The sequence below is a fragment of the Hesperophylax consimilis genome, chromosome 1, assembly GCF_061612785.1.
Source record: "Hesperophylax consimilis isolate HC1 chromosome 1, BYU_Hcon_1.0, whole genome shotgun sequence".
Lineage (NCBI taxonomy): Eukaryota > Metazoa > Arthropoda > Insecta > Trichoptera > Limnephilidae > Hesperophylax > Hesperophylax consimilis.
This window is the reverse complement of record NC_142836.1, coordinates 49439429-49464750: the sequence shown is the minus strand read 5'-3', so window position 1 is coordinate 49464750 and position 25322 is coordinate 49439429. Positions and strand designations below refer to the sequence as shown.

General features: G+C 33.6%; 1 protein-coding gene across 1 annotated transcript in view; it reads left to right on the top strand.

Annotated features, from left to right (window-relative positions):
* Positions 1-3852: 3852 nt before the first annotated feature.
* The window catches only part of LOC149427052 (uncharacterized), a 421382-nt gene continuing 399912 nt past the window's right edge, over positions 3853-25322 (top strand). The window contains exon 1 of the mRNA XM_089634915.1: positions 3853-4164. The gene's annotated coding sequence lies outside the window, so the exon portion shown is untranslated. The remainder of the gene's footprint in view (positions 4165-25322) is intronic.

The following is a 25322-nucleotide window of genomic DNA, read 5'->3' as shown; positions in this document are numbered from 1 at the left end:
ATTGGGGAGCTCAGCAACCATTCAGAATCGAATCTGACAAATTTTACTAAAAATGAAAATTCACAGAATAGTCAGGGTTCGCAAAACTGCACAGAGTTTTTGGGATGGTAATGAGACGATTAAAATAGTTTTGAGGTTCTAGCAGCGGTTTTATTGAGGTAGTCAATTTACCGAGTCCAATAGAGTAGCCATAGTAATCACAGTTGTTGCTAACGACGAATGATGATGTGGTCATGGTAGTTGATGTGCATCACGATGGGATGCATGTGGGTCACATCACGGTGGGATGTGATCCGTGGTCCATGATCACGGCGATGTAATTGGTATCTTGACACCGCTTCAGACATGCAGGTGGCGTTCGTCACTGGTGAAGAACATGGGTCTTTCTGGTACTCCAGTGTGAAGTAAGCCAAAGGTACGGTGGACCTAGTTGGATACGCTTGTAGTTACCTGCAGATCGTTGTAGGAGCGGGAAGCGCGGCGCGACGTGTGTGCACGGTGCACGGAGGCGGGGCGGGGGTGGAGCAGCCGCTCAGTAGGCAGCTAGCACTTGCCAGGGACTGTCATAACTGCTCTGTAGCTGGTTATCACTGACTTTCCTAGCAACCGCGATGTTTATATAGGTTCCACTCGTTCGATAACAAACCTTCGATCGCTATTAGGTAGGTGAGCTATTATTCTAGATAGATAGATGCAGCGTACATTCGCCGTCTTACTCGTAGATTCAGATGTGACGGGCATTGCATATATTGAATTTCTAGAACCTAGTATAGAAGCTACCGCTACAGAATCCTTGGTTGTTCATTCATAATTTTTATTGTCTTTGAAAGTAATTTTAGGAACCATTTGATAGTATCTTTTATTATTCTTGTAATTTCAATCTACGATTATCTCATATTATCGATATTCCATACAAAATATAAAAACGGATCATTTTATTTCTTAGAACAGGTAGCATGTGATTTTTTGATAAATATCAGAAAATTCGCGATTGATGGCCATCAGACTGGACTCGATACGCCAAACAGACGTAGTGTATTCACATCTTACTATTCAAATTGTTCAAACTTGGCTTCATTCAAAGAACGCTTATCTTTTTCGCCTCCTATTTGAAATTGAGAAGCCAATGTTTTAGTAAATGGATACAAATCCAAAAAATTCCCAGCTTTGTCACGTATTACCCGGAGATTAAACCTTGGTTCTCTGTTGTTCCTCATCCTTAAAGACGACATTCAATTTTGTATAAATGTGGCAGATGTCTTCTATTTGCGTTTGATCTCAAACTAATGGAAATAATCTCTTACCAAGACTTCATACAAATTCAATCTATCCTTATTGCAGTACGGTCAGAAATAAATAAACTATAAGTTAATATTAAAAAATACTGTATCAATGACCTTTACCCGCTCCTGAAAGCCCATTGCTTTTAGGAACAGCATAAAGCGGGAAACGTTATACCGAGTGAATAGCATTAAAGATCTAGATATCGTCTTTGATCCCAACTGACGTTCTCGGACAACATTATTTTATTTTATTAGGGTAAGTAATAACATATGTGCCAAGCTGTTAATTAATACCTCCCTAACAGAGAAAAACTCGTGTTTGGGGAGGGAAATCACGGCTCACTTCGGTTTTTCAGTTTTCAGAACATCTACAGTTTGGTGGCATTATAAGAAGTAAGATAGAGTATGCTAGTGGTGTATGGACTCCGCACCTAACTAAATGTGTAAATATGCCAACAAAATAAAAAAAAATCTATACATGGACGCGTGGAACTTATCGGACGTTCGTGCACCATGTAGATCTGAGACAACAAAGAGATTCAATCTAGACGTTAGCAAATCTTGCCATACTTACTTTTAATATAATTTATAACTTTATGACTTCTTTACCACTTCTCTTGGAATGCTATGGTTTGTTCCATTCTTCAATCGAAGTCGTCGCCACGAGTTGTTCAAGGTACTACACGGCAGAACAGATGTCCTAGCACAGCGCAGTGTGACAAGAGGTATTATGCTGTTGAATGAAATTTCTGAAATAGTGGATATATTGAATTTCTCTTTAGATAACCTTATGTTAAGAATTTTTGAAAAAAGGTTGTACTTATTTAAAACTTACTCGTATAAAAAAAATATATATACGTACATTGTAATATATTTCTAGTAAATATAATGGCAACTTCGGCTTATTTGTATATATTTTCAAAAATTAAAAGGTAATTTAAATATCATTTATCTAATTTTATAATGTTTTGTAGGTAAATATTTAATGTAAATATCATTGGTATAAATTTATAATTTTTTGTAAATACAAATGTAACAAAAAATGTCATTATAAATAAATAAGTAGAGCCTTTTTTGAAACCTTTTTCAAGTTATAAAAAAAGATGTCAACATGAAAAAAAATCAAACGGGTACCAACGTAAATAACCATGCTATAAAAACTGAGAAAGCTAATTTAAATTAACTTACTAACATTACAGGACTGAATGGTTAAGCCACCATTAGTAAGCATTCCTCAAATGGAGGAAAGAGAGATTTTAATGGAATTAATAGAATGACCCTCTAAATATTAAGAATACGATTCAGATAACTTATTATTTTTTAAAAAATACGCATTACTGCCGAAAACCATCCTAGTAAAATTCTCTTATTTTTGGTGCCGAAAAATTGGATGCTCTGAACTGTTTTTTATTTTTTTTATTTTATATTATCTAATAAATGTTTACATGTTACATTTTTTAACTACCATAACAGGAAAAAAAAATTGTAACAGGAACGATTTAAATAAATCCATAGAAAGATTTATTTCCACGTTTATTAGGATTTTAATGATGCCTCTAAAAGTGCAGTTATGCGAAATAAAAATTATTGATAAAAGCGGTAGTCCATAAACATAAAATTATACAAATATTATTTAAATAAGAAATGAATTTCGAAAACTGTTTTTGTTGGACAGTAAAGACAGTGTGGATATAGTTATAAGCCAGTGTTTCCTCACTACCCCGATAAAATATCTATTTTGGATGACGTTGTCTACATAACATTACTTTGGGTTTTGAAGAAGTTTACCTATCGATGCGGCGGACTGTTGTTCCGTGTGGTAGAGCCTTCGCGTCTTTGTGGAAAGTTTGCGGAGAAGTCGCATTTAAACAATTCCCCAGTTTGGCGCCACAGCCGTTCTACCACCGCCACCGTCTGAGCAGGCTGGGACCCGGCGGCAGGTAGCCGGCGGCAGGCAGCCGGTGGTGAGAAGCAGGCGGCAAGCAGCAGGCAACAAGCGGCAGGGCGCAGGACATCGATCTGCTCGGCTCTCACTGCCCCGGCGCTGTTCAGCCCGAAAACCCATACATTTAGGGACTTTTATTAAAAAAAGTTTCTCTTTATGTGACAAGTTCTCGTGGTTCCTTCCGTGTGTTTGTACTTCTTGCCTAATGGGCAGATTCTACTTCGAGAGAGATTAAAAGGGATGAACCTTTTCCGTTCAGTAGCCTCGTTCTGCTCTTCTGTCCTATACTCGTTCCTTGGCGTCGCATCTCCGTTACAGTACCCACTATGACGTCATCGCAGGGAAACAACGTTTCATCAGCCTGCAAAACACAGACTCCGAGTTGAAAGGGCCAGAGCTCCAGAGAGGAAGGGATTATCAGATTATGCCACGGCGAGTACCTTGTTTCATAGTCAGTCGATAATTAACGGGACTTTGGTCTCGGTTCGGATAAAGCTAGGCTATCTCTCTCCCGTGGTGGGGTTGGGGAGACTGCCCCCACCAGAGGGGGGCCGATTGGTGACATGCGCAGAGCACGCAGCCTCCCGATCCCGGGGTATGTCGGTCATTCGTCGCGAGTCTGTTCTTGCGTAAGCACCTCGGGCTGTTCTGCCACTAGGGGTAGTCAAGTGAAGCGCGCCCTCCCGCACCGCCCCGCCCCCGCCCAAAGGGGGTGTGAGCGAAAAAGCGCGCGAACGCTTCTCGAAGTTCGTGTGCTTGTGTGCGAGTTGGCATGCCCATCAGAGGACCATGAACACTGAAGTGCGCGAGTGAAGGTGGTATGATTAATATGGAACTTTTGCTCGGGAGTTCCACTTAAGCCCGGAAAAGTTTGTGTAGTTTAAGGAACATGAGAGACTGATTTGGCACGCAGCTTTTCAAAAGGAACTGGATAAGGTACGCCCCCGTTTCATATTTGGAACGCAAGGTCGTCGAGAGAAAGCTAAAATAATGTTGACTTCACGCACGAACAATTTGCCGCAATAACAAAAACGTGCCCTTTCAAAATGCAAATACTTTTCTTTCTCACTGAAATTTAGAAAAAAATTTCTGGAATTTTTAATATTTTTGTGACCTTAAGGTTTTATTTATAAAATACTCAATCAGTAAATATTTAGCGAACTTCAATGTGAATCATTAATTAAGCATTGGAAATAATTTACTTAAATCTCACTTTCAAAAGAAAAACAAGAGATTATCTCTAAAAACAGAGCTTTCACAGTTTAGCACAATGAAAAGCTCCCCGAATGTCGTATGCAGCGTTAAATAAAAGCCCCATTTCAAAAGTTCCCCGCAATTGTTGTGACCTCAAAAGCTCGGTAGGCGCTAAACGCTTACATAACGCAGCCCCGACTGGGCCTTTGTACTAATACACTGGAGATGAAATACCTTTCGGCCAAAAATATGCCACTTTCAATTTAAGCCCCGTGAGGGAGGATCTTGCTTCGGGCTACCAACCCACCCTACTTCATCTCGGATCCAGGAGTGTTTTAATAACTAAATCGAGAAAAGCTGCAAAAGGTTTCCCTCTTTATAGAAGTAGATTCAAATAATATCCAGCATATAAATGGATAATGAATAAACAACAAGAAAATCTACAGACGTTCAAGTATTAACAAGTTACTTACTATCTTTTTATAAACGGTTTATCGATCTAAAAGTTTTATGTTTTATTATTGCTTGGAATAAATTATAAAATCATATAAGTGAATCTTGAAACTTGAAACGCTGAAAGATTTATAAATAAGTCACAGCTCAAAAATTTCCCACCAAGAACATTTTTTTACAATAGTAAATTAATAAATAATGTGTCATGTAAAGTTTACAAATGTCACAAAGCTTTATCAAATAAACAAATATAAAAATACATAAAATTTCTTCGAAAAGGACTGTCATTGTAAGACATTGATGTATGTAGACCTCTTTTTCTTTTTTCAATGGTATGGGGGAGGGGGAAGGGGAGGGGGGGGGGGTTATTTTAACAAAGGTACTTACATTTATCCTCAGCATGAGGTTATATTATGTAATTTTCCATTTTCTTATCAAAACCGTGATATAAATACTTTCTCGATCAGTGTATAATATATTTCTACTAAAGCAAAAACATTAGAAGATATTGTTACTCTTACATTTCACACACTCACCCTCTCAAAGCACTTTGAAATTGTGTAATCACGATATCTTAATAATTAAGACCCAAATAAACCTAAATAAAAATCAAGAAGTTGTTCGCACACATTTTCATTATATTATATGTATTAGTCCGTAGTTCATTTTCAACTTACAAACTTTGTAAAAAGGTTTAGAATTTATTGCATGCACGTATTTGTTATAAAATATAACAAGAACATAATATTAAGACATATGACGAAATCATATTGCTCATTTCTGAATTAATTTAAGAAGATATGGAAAATCCATAATTAATTTAATATAAGGGATATCTTTACGTGAAATCTTGACCGTTTCGCCCTACGAAGGCCTCCTAACTATTACTAACTTCTTTTATCACTTAACTATTGTTTTTGATAACTTATTTACGATGCAAAAAAAACACAAGCCACCCTCTTTTAATTCTGCCCCCAAAAATAAAGGAACCCCGATTTTTATCAATGCCGCAAAAACGGATTCAGAAAGCTTTAAATTTTAAAACGTTTGGTGTTAGTAAATTTGAAATTTCTTTAAGGTTTTTATTTAGTAAAACAATATTATTTCCCCTCCCGCGCTACGAAAATAATAAATCTCAAACATTAAAACGGACCGTGGTCGCGGCAATGAACTTTTCTCGTTTGTTTTTCAATTAGATAATAAATACTGTTTTATTTTACTTGAACCCGAAAGTATGTAACATAACTTTGTTAGTATAAATTAGTAGGCTTCCATATTAAGCAATTATTTCAGGTAGCGCGTGGAATGGGAACATTTTTCCAGGCACGTTCGCCAAAATGTCTAAAACTAAGCGTGATTCGAAAGAACACACATTTTTCGGATGGAAATCTTAGTTCAACAAACGTGACTGGTTACTTGTTAACAAATTAAATCCATATGTTAACCAAATGGGTCATATTAATCTAACTTAGCCATGTAATAATATTACGGTTTGATATCTAATTAAAATTCTAGAAAAAAACAATAAAGTCACGTTCGTGCCGTCAAATTTAAATAAGCTGAACAAAAAAAAATACCTGATAATATGCTACAAACAAATTGAAGAAAATTTTCAACTTTTATTGAAAATGATGTTGAATATTTGCGGATCTGTATATTTATTATAAAAGCATAAAAAATATACAGGAACCTAATTTATATAATGTTATGAAAATAATTAACAATACTTATCTAAAAATTTAAAAAAAGTTTATTTCAATATTTATTAACTATATACCCCAATTGTAATTTATCTGGTCAGTAAATTCTATTTTTGAATCACCCAACGTTCAGCGGACAACTGAACGTACTCCCTGCCGAGTTACTTCTCGCTGGATCGCCGTTCGGACACCGAATGTTCAAGCGACCGGTCAAATGTTTTATTTTAATTTTAATATGTGTATTTAAGCTCAGGATTCAGTAAAACAGGATTAATCATCTGTCGTGCCGACGACGATTTTCGAAGTTTACCGATTACGGTTTGAACAAATGAATACATTTAAAATTACAATTGCAGCTCGACCCCATTTTAATATCGCACATCCGAAGTCCAATAATAGTGATTCAATCACAGTTTTAAATTATTTTAAACTACCGACCGATCATCGGCTTTCTTTTTTAATGTTTATGTCAAATAAACACATTACCGCCTGGCATCTGGCCACACATATATTTACTACCTACCTACCAGGCCTAGGCAAATGTCATCAACATTAGATCCCGGGTGAACACCGGATGGATATCGCAAAGAACGGAGTTCTTTCTGATGACTGCGTTCCAGTGTGGTTCGACTTTTCTTCGACGCCCTTGAAGCCCAGCACGGCGCGTGTTAACAAGGTTACACATCATAGGAAATCAATAGCTGTCCATGGATGAGTGTTATTTAATAAATTATATGCAATATTTAAATACATCCAGTTTAATTTTCTAGCTCAGTTGTTTCATTCAAAACTCCTCAAATTCAAACAAATAGTCATGGAATAGTACCCATCTCTGATAATGGAGCTCTCAGCTCTGCCAATAGTAAAGGCCTATGTTATAATATGTTAATAATATTCTCAATAGTGCCCTGGTATTCATTCATACCAAAAACTATCCATCTTGATTTTTTTTAAATATATATTTTTTTTAATTAAAAGTAAAACAATTGCTTAGTAAACACCACTTTTTTTTTTGATTGATGCCGACCAGGTTTTTTAATATTTCAATGTCTTAAACCCGGTTGGCATTAAGTATTAAAAATAAAAGTGGTGGAAACTATGCTGTTGTTTTATTTTTAATTATAATGTCACATCTCAAAGTATTTGCTTCATATGAACAATTTTTTACATCAATAGTTTGCTACGTATTTAAAAAACTGACAAAAATTCAGTTCGCGAGCTATGTTGAAAATTATCCCTAGCCCACAGCATTATTGGCGCAGTATTCCTTTGGTAGGAAAAAAACTTGGCTTCTGCGTTGGGATAGTTGGGGGAAGAATAAACTACATGTCTCTATTTATTGTTTTTGTGTTTAGTTCGTAGAACTCCATTTAATTTTTTTTTAAATTTGATTAAAATCAAATTTAATAATATAATTATTAAGTTCTTCAAGTATTTTTTGGTTTTTGTTATCGTTACAATTTTGTTATTGTTACATGTCTCTGTCACGTGTCACTTTTCTTGGTTATTTCATTGCAGAAGGACGGGGTATTTTGTATGTTTTAATCAATTGCAGAATTAATTGGGAAATTGGTATTTCCTATCGGAATACAAACAATTTAAAAAACGTGGGTGTATTTTTATTTAAAAATAATGAATTCTTCAATAACAGCCAAATCAATTTGTGTGTAATTTTTATAAAATTAAAACTTTGGTAATAAAAATTATCAACGTGTTTCAAAACCAATGATTTCTACGTCACAATACAAACCATATTTAAAATTAATAATATCAGAATGGAAAAATAAGTACAAAGGTACTTATTAGTATAAAGATACGAAAACAAAAATTACAATAAGCGGTGATTAATTATGTATTATTATTATTAACAAATATCAAACAAAAATAAGTAACACTATTAAAAAATAATTATTGTATAATAATTTTTTTTTAAATAAAAACTTTATTTAAAAAACGAAAACATCAATTTGTATTCACTCGTATTTGTCAATTAAATCGATATTTGATACGTTAACCTATCGTTTGAAATAATATATCAGTATCAGATGGATCACACCCAAATTTAACCAAAATAAAAGGTTCTACTATCTCGTACATCATTTTCTTGTATATCAATCGGATCGGCGTAGTGCTATTTTTACAAACCCAACCTATTTGGCCAATAAGGGGAAGATTATCCCCAAAATATATTATTATTTTACTTTCAATTCAATATTTGCCATTTCAAATACAACGCTATGTAACATAATGATTTATTTGAAGAACACATCATTTAAATTTTGGTTGAATTGGTCCAAACATACGAAAATTTGAAGAGAGAAATTTTGAAACCGGTTGATTGAGAGCTTGGAGCTTGAAGCTTTTGAGCTTGGGAAGTTTGTTCAAGCAAGATATAAAGGTTATCAGTATTCACAAGTTGCAGCCAGGCTTTACAATAAATCCAAGAATGAGAAACTGTTAAAAGAAGCGACACTACTAACAAATAATGAAGTTGTTTTTCAATTCCTAATTTATGCAGTCACAAAATTTGCCTAGTAAGAACGTGTACGTGTACGTGTAATAGGGGGTTCCTTGGGTTGATGTGTGCTTAATAAAATTATGCATGGATAAAAAATAATAAAGGAGATTCGAAAAATAGACAAAAGTAAAACAACGAAAAATCTTATTCCATGAGCGTGTAACGGTTGTATAGAGAAGGTAGTGTCATATTGATGGTAGGAGAAGTCGTTTATGCCTCAGGATTAAGGAAGGGATAAGTAAGTAAAAGACAAGTGTGGCAGTTATAAATCAAAATAATAACGCCAATAAACAATATTTTCTATAAACCATCGAATAATATGTAATCTATTTTGTTATTTTATTTTATTTCAAAGAAAATTTACATTGGATGATACATTTTGAATGTTATTTCAACCGCCATGGTAGGGATGCCCTTGTGTTATGGCGGGTAATCATAATGGTAAAGTTTTTGTAGAAGAATGTTAACACGATTTATTCAGCTCTATTTTTGTTCGTACGCATAGATCTTATCTCTATCTTAAAGGACAAACCTTTTTTGTTCCAATTCGCTACACTGAGTCTGTTGTAGGTTGCGGCCAATCAGAATTTGAAAGATTTATATATGCCTTCGGCAAAGGTTCAATATATACAAAAATATATTTACGAGTAAACCAAAAATGCCTTGAAAATTTTTTCGCGTCATCGATACCACAGGGAAAGTCTTGAAGTTGCTTGAAATGAGATAAGTAATATAAAAAAATTTTTGCCAAATTTTTACGGGTTTTTCGAGTACTTTTTTGTGTAAGACTGGATTATGTGTGTCCATATATATCTTTTTTTGTTACTTTCATCGTTTTATATCATAAAGCTTAGTAATAATTTGATTTAAGCTGACTTAATGAAATTTAAAAATATGACATTTTGGCTTTTTCGTTATGTTCTATTTTGTATGCGGACATCTAAAAATTTATTTATTTTTCGGAATAACTTTATTGAGTATAACCTCAAATTGTAATAATTAAATATTGAAGACAATATTAGTGATTTCTAAACGAAAATCTGAAACAGAAAAATCAGAAAAGGAAACGGTCACATCTGGGACTCGAAACCAGAACCCTTGTCTTTCCGGGACAGTGCTCTACCAACTGAGCTAATGGGACCCTATTCCCCTCGGTCACTTTTAACTGTATCATACTTCGAATAAGAACCACTAACTTTGTCTTCATTTTTTCACCACACATTTTTATTGGCAACTATCTTACTATCCTTATGTCTACTATCTTTATGTACGAGGGGAATAGGGTCCCATTAGTTCAGTTGGTAGAGCACTGTCACGGAAAGACAAGGGTCCTGGGTTCGAGTCCCAGATGTGACCGTTTCCTTTTCAGATTTTTGTTTAGAAATCACTTATATTGTCTTGAATATTTAAATATTACAATTTGAGGTTTTTCTCAATAAAGTTATTCCGAAAAATAAATAAATTTTTAGATGTCCGCTTACAAAATAGAACATAACGAAAAAGCCAAAATGTCATGAACCTACTACCATCAAGAACGAAATTAATGTATAAACATATGAAAATATCAAACACTTGCTTATAGTTAACGAACATCAAATCTCGATTTAATAATGAAGATAATCTGATATCAATTGAGATTTTCACGGCGATGATGACACCCGATTATGGACACTGTAATGGTGTCCTAAACTTTGGCTAAAGAAAGAGGTAGCGCAACACGGCATTATACCTCAAACACAATCACTATAATTTTGGTCGTGAAAACCTCAAATCATGTCAGATTATTTTATATTTTTAATCTAAGCCCCTATTCTAAAAACCGACAAAAGATATATTGCAGCAGCAACTGAAATTTAATTCAATGTAATTAAACAATGGTAATCCTATCAAATATTTTGTATTAATGTCTGATTATTTCAGGTTAGTTTAATTACAGTATTAGTGTAGTGGTAAGTAAAAATACAATGCCTTCCTTAAGACTTTCAAGGAAAACAGCATGTTTTTACCACGGCAGTAAAAAGTGAACGATCACAAACTTGAAATATCTTTTGCCAGGTTTGGTGATCAGAACTGCATATCTAATGTCAACTTTCGAGCCTGATGATCTAGTGATCTGGTGATCTGGTGATCTGGTGATCTGGTGATCTGGTGATCTGGTGATCTGGTAATCAGGTACTAAAGCTGTCGTGAATCTTTTCCCACATCTATAGTTTCAACCCCCTTAAACATTCCCAAATATGGAGGTTGTCTTAGTTCCACTAGCTAGGGCAGTTTTGTGTGGAATTAATTTTTTTTACGAAAAAGTGCTGAATGTTTTCACGACACTATTTCTCTAAAAAAACTGCGGTCAATCTTTTTCTATGGCTTCCCAACGACGACCTCATTCCATTTTCATCAACATCGGCAGAGCTATATTCATCTGCCGGGTTTCATTCCCAAACCGCATTTTATCTGTGCCTTCTTAGTACGTACGTGTTAGCTTTGTTCTGAAAATGCAACTTTAATGAACGAAAATCTTTTTGGTTTTTATTAGTGTAAAAATCTGACGTAAAATATATTGAAACCCAGACTTATTCCATGAATTTGCGAAAAAGTGTTGAAAAAAGAAATTATTTTATGATAATTGGTAATTTTTTGCCACATAATATTTTACACAAATCGATTAAAATGGTATTAAAAAGGTTGAATAGGTTGAAGAGATTGAAAGGTTGAAAAGCAACGTACCGATTTTGAAAAGGGGGTGTTTTACCAGGGCGATACTGAAAGTATCTACCAATCTTAAAAGGTTTAAGATCTAAGAGGAATGAAAAGTTAGATTTTTTTTCACATTCAGAAAATGTACACCTATATAACAGATTTTTATATATTCTACTTGGTTTAGAGCAGGTATCTACTTACAGAAAATAAAATGATTAATGCGCAGAACCATTTCCTATCAAAAAACTATGTTTATGGAAACGATCACTTACATTATGAGTATTTGGAATTTTACTTTCTTTTGTGAGAAATTCAACAATTTTATTGAAAACGACAATGGTTCGAGAAAGTAAAGAACTTGTTCATCAAAGCTGGCACTTTGCTGCAAAAACAACAAAATGAATGGGATAAAAGAAAATAGTATTGCCGGATAGCAATATCTTGAAAGGCGCGAACTTGCTGGCGTGTTTTTTGTTTATTTCGCGTCAAAAGCTCAGAGTAAGCGCTAAAGTGGAAACCCAATGAAAAAGTAAGTTCCGTTATGGAAGATTATCTGATATCCAAAAAATCCTTTGCCAAATTAACCTCAACAAAAAAAATAAGATTTAACAAAAAAATCGTGTAGTGTCAGTAAAGAATGTTTTTTTAATTTTAAACAGTATCGTTTCCTTCACTCATTATGAAAATTATGTTTTTTTCTTAAACTTCTGAGATCCGCCTTTTAAAAAATAAGGTGTCCCTCAAGAACTTACTCGATAGGCACAAGTCCATTTAAAATACTTTATTCCGCTCGTGAATACTAAATTTTCAATTTACAAAGTAAAATGTTTTATTATTTAGGAAATTTAATAAAAAAAAACGAAGCTTCTACGTAAATTTACTTTTATATTCATAGTTTCAGTGTGCGGTACAGATAATATCACGTTTCCAACTGTTTACCAAGATAAACCATATAGAGTCCTCTTGATAAGTTTGAGATATTCCTTTTTACAAAAAAATAAAAATACACTATTTTTATCATGTCGAATCCTCAGAAAGTAAAAGGAAGATTCGCAGAAGAACATTAAGTTAGATTAACAGGGGGCTGTAAAAGTTTCAAGAGTTATCTTGGTGACATCCCTTATCATAGAAGGGATGTTTCAGCGGATGATTTGTGGCTGAGCGTCACTATTCTGATTGGGGTCCAACCTTCTCCTTCTAGGGCGAATGGATCTTTACACAATATAATATGAGATACGTTCAAAAAATTGGAGGATTCGCAAGAATAAAATTATTTTGGTTCAAATATTCGAAAATACTTTACGTTGGGTTGACATTTTAAGAATTCTCCAATTATTTTTTAAATGTGTTGAGGTATCTTATATTATGTATATTTGGATATAATTTATTTGCACCATTATCAATGTTTTGCTTTGCGTCCATAAAGGTAAGATTTTCAGAGACGCATAATAATAATTAAATTAATAAATATTGTAAAATGACTCACTTTTGTGGACAGTTTCGCTGGCATTGTCTTATAAAAATATTTAAAAAAACTAGTGGAAGTCCTGGACTTAACACTTTTTTAAGTTTTTCAAAATCAGATGCTAACAGTGATGTTCTTATTATTATAAATGCCAAGTATGCAAAATTTCTTATTTCAGGAAACATCATAAATATAAATTTTGTTGTAGGGGGTGGGAAAAGCGGGTGGAGTGAATACCAAAAAAAAGGATTCTATACATACCTGCATTAAAGCAAAGTAAGTAATAACATAAAACGCACATTATTTTAAATAAGATTTAGGTAAACAAGATTTTTGAAAGATAGACTCTTTAAAATATTTATATCCAATTGGGAATGCAGTAAAAGCATCATAGAATATATACAATCATTGAGAAAAGTGACAGGCGGATTACCGTATTAACGCGAAGGGTGTAATGTTTTAGATCAACGAAATTTTTATGAAAATTGTTATTTGGTAACTTTTTTCTAAATAATTTGGTTTTATAAACAAGGTAAAATTAGATTTTGAAACTTTTTCACAAACAAGTTCAATTCAAAGATAGCTACAAATGTCCAGTTCATTTAATTTCATCCATTTGAGCTATCGACGATAATTTTAAACCAGAAATGCTTTGCCAATAACCAAAAAAATGTTAATGTTGTTTCGAGTTGTCTTCGCCAGAGATTCCACGTATATGTTTTAAATTTTTGACACTGGTCTTAGTGTATTATTAATAGTATTTCATGCATATTCATTTAATAATATAATAATAATATTTGGATGATTTATATAGAGCCGTTTTTGTGCAAAATCACTTCAAGGGCGCTGTGAGTCGTTTTGTAAAGGTTATTCGACATTTCAGAATGGTCAAATAATTTTTTTTCACACCATTCATGTAGTTGATTTAATCACATACCTAAGTTTTGTATAATTTTTTAATATTTGTTGTCGTCTGCAACTAGTAGGTACATATTTGGTTTACAATATCATTCATGAATATTAAAAATAATACTGTCCAAAGTGGGACCCTTAATGAACCCCCTTTTTACCTCGAATAAATATAAAATTGTATAGAATCAATCTTTACACTAATCACCATATTTCTAAGATAACTAACAATGCAACTCAGTAATGGCCAACAGTCGGAGTTCAGATATAAGTATGTGATCACAAATCTTTTCAATTGTTTTACTAAAATCAATGTACATAGTGTCCACTTGTTAAAAGAGAGAATATTATAAAACCTCAATAAAATTATTAAACCTTAATAATTATTGTAAAACCTTTATAAAATATTTCGAATAATTATAAATTTCCAAAATGTATGAATACCGGGTAACACCGGGCGCTAATTGCTAGATATTAATATCGATTTTTTTCCACTGATGTTTGACCAAAATACAAAAGAGTTAACGTTCGTGCTAAGACGTTGTAATGTATGTAGGTACATACCTTTACCTTTATAGACAGGAATTGAATAATATTATTTCCCTTTGATCGAATTCAAAGAAAATCAAGTCGACGAGGAGAGATTCCGCCAAATACGGAATCTGTGATTTGAATAATATTTATTCGAGTTGAAATATTCTTTCAAGGCTATTTCAGTAAATCTGCAACGCGGTTGAGTTTTGTTGTAATTCCCCGCAGATTGAAAAATAATGACAAATAGTAATAGCAAACCACCTCATACATACAGACTACACGTTTAATAACATTACAGGCGTCAAATGACTACATATGATATCAGACTAGACATAGATAAAGACCAAACGTTTAATAAAATTACAGGCGTCAAGTGACTAAATATGATATCAGACTAGACATAGATAAAGACCAAACTTTTAATAAAATTACAGGCGTCAGGTGACTACATACAAAATCATACTAGACATAGATACAGACCACACGTTTAGTAAAATTATAGGCGTCAGGTGATTACATAAAAAATTAGACTAGATAACTTAGAAACATTAGAATTGTGGAAAGCCAAAAACATTAATAGAAAAGTCATTAACAACCAAACTAAACTAAATACAAGTCCGATACTTAGTAGGTTTTCTATTATCAGAGGGTACTCTTTTCCCAATCAACCCCTACTCCTATCTCCTCCACTGGAGTTCACGTGTTACTTGTAGAATTTAGATTTTAGTAGAGTTTTATACTGCTCTGAAGAAGCTATGGTTGTAGCAAAACACAAAACATGGCATAAAAATAAAAGTAGTATTTACGAAGTTATTGTTTTATTTTAAATTTAGAAAATATATTTGCTTATTGCATATTGCACATTCTGTTAATCATCTATCAAAGTAAAATAATGCTTAGCTGGAAATGGCAACATGAAAGCAATACACTCAATGTTTATTTTATTATCAGCGGTGATAAATTTTTGTAAGAGGCGTGGGTTTAAATAAAACGCACAATGACTTTCGTAGAGTGTTTGTTATCCATAGGAAACGATTAAAAAAGACAACCCGAACTTGAAATTCTGGAAAATCTTATTTTTTCAGGTAAAAATATTTGAGGGTGATTTGGTTTTATTTGTTAATCGAAAAAGGTTAGGTCCAAGTACGTGAACAAAAAAAAGCTGAAAAAAAATCTTTGACATCAATTATATGCGATTATCTAAATGATATCGCGCTGAAAGTCACATTATGGACACCACGAACCGATTATCTAGACGATATCGAGCTAAAAGTTACATTATGGACACCACGAACCGATTATCTAAACGATATGAGCTAGGGGTAACATTATGGACACCACGAACCGATTGTCTAAACGATATCGAGCTAAAAGTAACATTATGGACACCACAAACTGATTATCTAAACGATATCGAGCTAGAAGTACCATTATGGACACCACGAACCGATTATCTGCACGATATCGAGCTAGACACCACGAACAGATTTATAAACTCCTCTATATGAGAGACCATCAGCATGGAACCCCTCCCTTAGCGGATTGAAAAAAATCCCTGATAAAATGGCTCGGAAATATCTTTGGTAACCGTATAGAACGAATTCTGTCGGCAATTCTAGAAGCAGAATGTCCATTGCACGCTACAGATAAAGCCCAAAACAAAAGCGAAAATAGAGGCTATACCTATAATCGACCGAAACCACCAAGCTAGTGCAAGATAGGACCCTTGCAGGCACCTTGTCTAAGCAATGGGTCGACGACCATTTCAGAAAACCGGTTTTTAGACAACAAAAAAACTCACATTTATTCAGAAAATCTATCTGCTGAAACGGGAACACTTCAACGTGAGTTCTTGCATTATACATTTAGCACAGTGCTGCGGGACCGCAGCACTGTGCTTGTTCTTTGGCTTCAAGGCTTGTTTCTTTGGTAGGAATGTGGTAGAAATAATTACCATTTCATATACGTACATAATTTTTTTACCACACTATCTTTTGTGATCAATTATATGTTTGCTGTTAATGAAACGTGAATCTAAAATTAAAGTTTTAAAATTTTTAGGACCTAACAACAAAATTTGAGAGTCAACATAATATTTTTTCGGCTTTTGATTCGTATTCGTCAAATATTGAAGCCTTGTGTTGTGAAAATTTTAAAACAATTCTGGTAAAGGAACTTTTGTCGAGGGCATTTTGTAATCAGCAGCAAGCAAGCGCACAGTAATTAATAGTAAAAAAAGCATGCTAAATTAATGTACATATCTTGGTTAGTAGGTTTTACGCTCGAAACAAATACAAACAATCTAGATTAATGACTCACACTCAGAGTTTAACACAACAACTGATTGAGGTTGCATTTTTCAAATTACAGAATGCATTATGTCTAACAACCTTGTTCGTTATCCGTGATTATTTATTAAAAAAAAATTCTGATAATTGTAACGCATTAGTCATCCAACTTTTAGGAATGTAAATTAATAAAAAAATAACGCGAAGTTTATTATAATTATTTATTTATTCCATATATATTATTTCAAATCTTAAACAAGAAACAGTGCACTATTGTTTCGCCTTGATTATTAGCAAAATAAAATCTCCATGTTGTTCAAAATATTGGTAAACACCGCTATCAATATATTTAAAATGTATTAACTGCCCTGACTAAAGCACGTTGGTTTTCGAGTCGAATATACCGGTATATCAAGCTTTATTTTATTTATCCACCATATTTGTCAAAAGTTAAACATATTGTTGTAATGATTTTATTTCATTGTACAAGTATTGTACTCATTTTATTCTTTAACAAAATAGCCAAAATTGAGTAGCGCTTCATTTTTTACATATTATAGCAAGTCTTTCCCATTGGAAAGAAATTGATGGCAACGCATAAAAGCAAATTACGCGCGAAATACAAGGAAAATTTCGGCCTGCCGCAATTTGACGTGAAATAAACATTCGCATCATTTCACTGGCCCTAAATGCGGACTACATGTGAATCCATTGTCAATAGCACTTCAGCAGGTGTCCAGATAATAGCGGAGAATAACCATGTCGGCTGTGAAGGTGTGTATGTAAGGACCAAGTTATGTGTAGAGAACAACACGGACAAATATTATACATGCTTTCTTCAGAAACCTATGTAAAAATACGTCGTTATTTGTCCACTATTTTGATCAACAGGAAACGTTGTTATTTGCGAGCCTTTTCTCCGAACGGATATACAATATAATTTTGTTCATAATACAACAGCTATATCGTTCCTACTTTTTGATTATATTTAGTTTGGTATGAAAAGGCAAGCGTGGTATGAAGTACAATGCTTCAAAATCAATTATATTGACTAAAGTCGTTTGTTCTCCAAGAACCGATTGAGCGATAAATAAATTTTGCTCCCAAACTCGTCAATCTAATCTTGGGAATCTATTATTCCCAACACCCGTAGGGAGAGATATGTTTTTTGGAATAGTAAATCTGTTTGAAATGCACACGGCAAACAAACAAGCTATGTACATCGGCGTACATAGCTTGTTAGTATATTGGTGACCAATTAATTAAAAACAAGGATTTTGACTCACACCGAGTATTAGTTTTAACGAAGAAAGCGAAGAATAATCACCCTTGAAGTCGTTGTGAGCTCAGATCATCAAAGATATGTTTCATTTAGAGATTTCGAGTCAAGACGAGTTTTAATAATAGTTGTTCAAGATTAACGATTTGGCCAATTTCTTATCACACCTCACGTCTTGTCGACATGTTTATTAGAGTCCTTATTCCACAGTCATTTGATTTCTCTTCTGGCTAAGAAGAGGACATCGAACTAAAATCGTAGTAAAAATGACCTAAATTCAAAAATCGTTCGCTGAGTCTGTCTCATTTAGAAGACGAGAACTCTCTCGAGATGGAGTGCCTCCAACACAACGCCCCGGTCCAATCCTCTGGGCAAACAAACGTCTTAGTGTCGAGAGGGTCAAGTACCAAATAATAGCCGGACCTGACCAAGCCCAGTATTTGTACACAAACATATCCCTGATGACGTTAATCGATTGATTCGTGGCTTTATATCGAATGTTGCGATGGACGCTCTACAGTTCAAATACGCCTTGGATGAGGACAATGAATTTTTAACATGTAATTGAATAGGCATTTTTAGAGTCGTGGTTGACGATCAGGCTGATATATTTTTTAAATATTTTTTCTTGCTTAGTAGAGTACCCACTCCATACCTACAATCAGTGAGACTATATATCTATAAATAATAGTCTCACTGATTTCAAGCGGGAAAGGTAATAATGAAGCCATCAGCGGCATTTAATTACATTATGGGATGCTTTAAAAAAATCCACTGCCTAAAACCAGCGTGATGGTGGGTAATTTGTTCACAAAGAAGATATCCTAATATAACAAAAAAATGTGCGACTTTATCTTGGCCTGTCATATTTAGCCCAAATCAGAAAATAACATTACTTGAATCACTCTTTACGTAATCGATTATAATACTTTACGTAAAAAGTTGTTTTCTTTTTTTAGTAAAAAATATGACAACCGGCATGCATGCGTAATTCCATGCCTACCCGCATGCATGCGTAATTCCACTTAAAAGTTTAGATATTTTTCAGCAATAATATTTTATTTCAAACATCCCATTGTATTTGATTACAGTACAAAATTATTTCTCTCGTAATAATTTTCAAGTGCCAATTAGGAATGGACGGTGAAAACTCTATAAACTTCACAATTGTTTGACTTCATAAACATAATTGTAAGCAAATCACATTTAACGTTTTTGAAAATGTTGCTATTGGGTAAGGAGGTAACACCAGAAGACTTGGAGCAGAAGACTAGGCAAGGTGAGGCAGTTGGAGGGCAGAAGTTACTTGTAGAAGTAAAACATTTGTTTTTGATGGTAAAGTTGAACAGATTTAATTTTATTTTTGTCGCTGTTAATTTTTGAAGTGAAACTTCTGTACGCGCGTTATGCATTTTCGAGGACCGGAGTAAAACCGACTCATGACCGTCACGAAAAACCGTGATCATTTCGCTATAGGAGCCTGGCTAGTATTATATACCTAGTTTAGGTCACTCTTCAAACTCAGTTTCGCGGTCTAGAGGCAGAGCGCCCGACTGTCGTCGTGAAGAACCGAGGTTCGATCCCCGCCTTAACTAATTTTTGTTTTCTTTTTGTGATTTTTTTTAATACGAGGAAAAGTGATAAAATGCTCTCGTGCTGCGACTTTGCCAGGCACACATATAAGAAGATATCTACATGATTTGTAATAATGTAGAAAAAAATTGCATACATTTGTAGATTTTAACCGAGAGTCTCCCGAAATGTCTTAATCCATTTAGTGAGACTCTATACCGGCAGGTGTTCACTCGAGTAATTGGCTAAAAGTAACGGTCGGTACCTATATGATATTTTGGTCGAAATATAGCTTACAAATCGAGCCTGTAGAGTCGCTCGGTATTTTGATTAATTATTTTTATTTTGAATCATTAAAATTACTAATCAAGGCCGATAACGCGACTAATTACCCTCGTAGACGTGCGTGACAAGTTTTTTTAGTAAAAAACACAGCCGTAAGTGAGTTTTCAAAATTTAGAAATGTTTTTCAAATTCAGACTCCATACGGGTATGAGACTATTAAAACACGATAGATCTTTTCTAAAACGGACAAATATACGGAAATATTTTGAAAAACGACAGATATGACTTCACACTACCGATATATCTTCGATTCGACCCTATATAAAGCGTTAACGAGACGTTATGTGATATTATTCATTTTCCGTGTTTGAAAACGAAAATTGAGGAGTACACGTTGTATACGCGGTTCTCGTCGCGCGAGATACCTCTCCTCGCGGTCTAGAGGCACAGCGTTTGACACTCGTTATGCAGGACCCCGGTTCGAATCCCATATTTTTATAACTTTTAATTTTTTTTATCACATGCTTCTTATAAATATGTCAATATTAATAATGTCAAATATAAATTTCAGTTATTTTAAAAGAGTTACTGTAGAGATGCAATACAAGAAACTAAAGCATGAAATATGTTAGAGTTTTAAAATAACACAAAAAATAAGGTAAATACTAGTTTTTAAAGAAGACATCTTAAAAAGTGAATTAGCAGACAAAGCATTACAGACAATAAAATATATCCGCTGTTTTGTATGTATGTGAAATAATAAAAAATAATCTGTCTATGGATATAAATGTTCAGATAGCTTTTCTAAAACTTGTAAGAAAAAATATCTTGTTCAGTGTTTTTTAGCCAAGATTTGATGTAGTTTTTAAAAGATTGAAGGTTTACACACGTGGCCATTTTAAAGGTTGTACATAAAGAATTATACATTTTTGGAGCAAAAAAACTAATATGCCTTTGGGCCAATCTGGTTTTGCAGTGAGGCACAGCATATTCACAAGCGCCATGTCGTTGGTTGGCACGATTTGAATTTTTAATAAAGTTGTTTGGTCGCGTGTAAATAAATTTATGACATTGAACACTATAGGTCTGCTTAAGGTCCAAAATTTAAGTTACTTGGAACAATTGTTTAGGGGGATAGGATTTAGTTTTTTGGTACATTATCTTAATAATTGATTTTTGGGCAATTTCTAGTGGTTTTAAACGATTGTTAAAAGTTCGGCCCCAGCCAATTATTCCATAGGAAAGAGATGAATGAACTAGTGAGTCATAAACTAGTTTCATGGTTTTTATATTTACTACATTACTCATTCTTCTCAAAATGTATTTTAGGTATCTCAATTTACTAACAGTTTTTTCAATATGGCTGGTCTATTTAATTTGACAGTCTATAGTTACACCAATAAGTTTTCCAGATTTCATCTCCTCACAGTTACAGAATGTGTTTGGGTTACGATTTACGTTATGAAACTTCAAAATAAGATTGGTTATAGGAGCCGACTTCTGTGTGTTATAGAAAGAAATACAAATAGTTTTATCATAATTTACGGTAAGTAGGTTTCTATATAGCCACTCTTTGACAACAGTGATACCTTTGTTAGCTTTATTAGTAGTATCTTCCCACTATTTTCCTCGGACTGTTATTGCAGTATCGTCAGCAAATGAGAAAATTTTACCAGGTATATAAATATTACATAAGTCATTTATATATATTAGAAAGAGTAGCGACCCCAATACAGTTCCTTGTGGTACACCATGTTTTAATAAATCGAAATTGCTCAAATATGTTCCAATTTTTATGCATTGTTGGCGATTGAATATATAATTTTGTAACAGCATGAGACATTCATATTTAATTCCAATGTTGGATATTTTCTTAAGGGAGTTCTATGGTTGACTGTGTCAAAAGGTTTCTTTAAATCTAAAAAAATGGTTAGAGTTTTAATGTTTGAGTCCAGGTTAGAATGAATGTTTTTGGTTAAATTAAATATTGCATCATCAGTACCTAGTTTAGTTCTAAAGCCATATTGGTTAGGTGGAAGGAGTGAGTTTGATTCCAGAAAATCGACCATACGTTTTTCAATGCATTTTTCTAATATCTTAGACAATTGAGAAGTTAATGTGATTGGTCTGTAGTTGTCTGTTTTACATCGAGGTCCTGATTTATGTATTAAGATTATGTTAGCTAGTTTGAATTTATTTGGAAAAATACTATCTCTGATGCGTGCGTTAAATATATGGTGTAATGGTTTGATAAAATGTTTTTTTTATAGATTTAATTGTAGTGTTACTTAGGTTGTCTGGGCCATTTGCAGACCTAGCGTTTAGATTGTCAATGTGGTTTGCTATTTCAAGTTCAGTTATATTGGAAAATTTGGATAGTTCGAAGGTAGAATTTTTAGTCTTCAGAAAGTCTGGGGGTACATGCTGAGAGTGCAAGCTAAGAGAAGGATTATTGTCAATTAGGGTAGAGGCGATGTTTGTAAAAAAGTGGTTGAAATTGGTTGCAATATCTTCAGGATTATCAAAGATTACATTATTTTCAGTTATAATTTTTTGAGGAATTTTGTGTTCTTTTTGATTCCTGTTTGAGATCTCATTTGTGATGTTCAATATTTTTTGTGAGTCATTGTGTGCTTTTTGTAGTTGTTCAGAGTAATACCGGAGTTTGCATTTTTTATAAGAGTATTTAGATAATTTCTATATATAATATAATGGTTACGTTTGCTGTAATTTTGTGTTTCATTGGTGGATAAGCAATGCTTTTCGTGAGTTTTATAAGATTTGAACAGTTTATTTCTATGCTGAATTGTGATTATTATCCTGGACAAATAGTCTGTGTTTACTTTTTGGTGCTGCTATTGGTTCATAAAATTTTTCAATATGGTTTTGAATTATCTCATAAAAGTTTTTTAGAGATATATTTGTGTCATCATTAGAAAGCACTGAGACCCACGTTTCGGCTGTCAGTGAGATGTCTAGAGATAGGTAATTAATTTTTGTTTTGATTTGGTGACGGTTAATGTGATCTGGTAGCTAGGTGATTTTACAGTACAATGACCATAGAAGGTCCGATAGTGGTCTTTTATGTCAATTTTGAAGATATCAGATCTATGTGGGTAACTTTTATTTGATTTGAGGAATATGTGATCTAAACATGAATCATTTGGATGGTAAGGTCTAGTGGTACTGTTCACGTAAGATGGATAACCTTTGGTATACAGTAAGTTCAAGTATTAATTTGCAGTTGGATTTAATATTGTGATTTGTATGTTTATGTTGATATCTCCTACAATGAAGGAAAAATCAAATTGGTTCACATTAACTTCATTTATGAAAGATTCAATTTCGAGAATCAATAGATTTGTGGATAAAGAGGGAGATCGATATATAGCCAATACTGAATTTTTTTACCCTTAAATCAAAAGTTACATGGGCAGCATTAGAGTAATGGAATTTTGGTATATTTACGTTTATGTTGGATAAAGATAGAGTATTATAAAATAAAGTGAGGCTATCATGCGAGGTATGTCTAGAGCAAGGCTGCCCAACCTTTTTAACGGTTGTGCAAAATTGACGATTTTAAAGTCACTGGCGGGCCACTGACTACTGACGGTTCCTATTTTTGTTACTTTAGCTTTTTTAATGTCTTGCTTTGTGCGTTTATTAAAATAATAAAATTAATAGCATCTACTGCCAAATAACGAAACAACATTTTATGATACAAAAATTTAAATCCAAGTAATTGGTAGAATCAATGTGATTTCTGACATTGTTTTTGTTTTAATTATTCTCCTATGTTAGGAGTCAGTTCAGATGTGACAGAAGCAACAAATCAGACATATGTTGCTCAGTTAGAGATGTGCGGTATTTATTTTTTACAAAATTAAGATTAGAAAAAAACTTTTCACAAATATACGTTGATCCAAAACTACTTAAAAATTGAAACGCCAGTCTTCCTTTGGCACCAATTTCCATAAAACTCCAAATTCTTCTGAAGAAGTTTGTGACTTTAAAAATTTATTTTTTTCTAAAAAGGTTTTTTAGTGCAGAATGATTCTGCAGTTCAGTGAGTTCCAACTGGATATTGGCAGGATAACTAATTATTTCTGTCAAACTGATTGTGAAAGGATTAACAAAAAAAAATTGTTTTGTACTTTCAAAGTCCTGGAATCTGCTTTCAAACGACTGTAATAAGCATCTAATTTTAGCATCGTACTTTATGCTGATAATATTGAGCTTCTCTTTCAAATCTTTGAGTATGGGAAAAAGGTCAATATTTTCGTCGGCTAAACATAGTCGGAAGTGAACAATCTTTACCTTGTAATTTGAGATTTAAAATATTGAGATAATTGGCGATGTCAACAAGAAATGCAAGATCTCTCAACCAGTACTTATTTTTGAGTAAATCACTTTCCAAAGGTAATGCTCCTTTTTCTTCTAAAAATTCCAACACCTGCTCTCTCAAGATGAAGAAATGTTTGTGAACATGTTGCCTCTTGAAAGACATCGCACAGCGCTATACAGTTGTAACTCTCCAAATTCGCAAATTTTTTCTTCAAAAAAAATTCTGAATTTACGTCTGTGAAGAGCTTTTGAACGTATGTAATTTATGCAGCGTACTACCGGCTCCATTATATCATTTAATTTTATTTACTTTGCACACAACGCCTCCTGGTAGATGATGCAATGAAACGAAAATATTTTTCGTTCCAAGTAATTTTTAAATTGGCGGGTATTTTGAAAATGGTTTACCACTTATAATTCGTTTACGGGCCACAATGTGGCCCGCGGGCCTGGGGTTGGGCAGCCTTGGTCTAGAAGGTATTGACAAGGTATTAAAGTTATGTAAGCTGAAAGGTACACATTCTTGCATTTGGGTTTCAGTGAGTATTATTATAACCAGCTGGAAAGATAGAAAATTTAAAAGGATACAGAATTCGTTACAGTATTTCCGGATACTTATTTTCATGTTCAGCATGGTTAAGTTAGTATCTTCGAAAATTGCATTTATTTCAATGAAGTTATCGCATTCTTGGGTTTTAGGAACAATATTGTCTGTGTAAGCCATTTTGTGTAAAGTTTTTTTTTTTTTTTTCTTTTTTATATGGGGTCCGAATTATTGTAGTGGAATATCATTCGCGTCCTTCACGTAGATTATTGGTGAATCCTGTTTTTTGTAACCTTATATCCTATAAGGTCG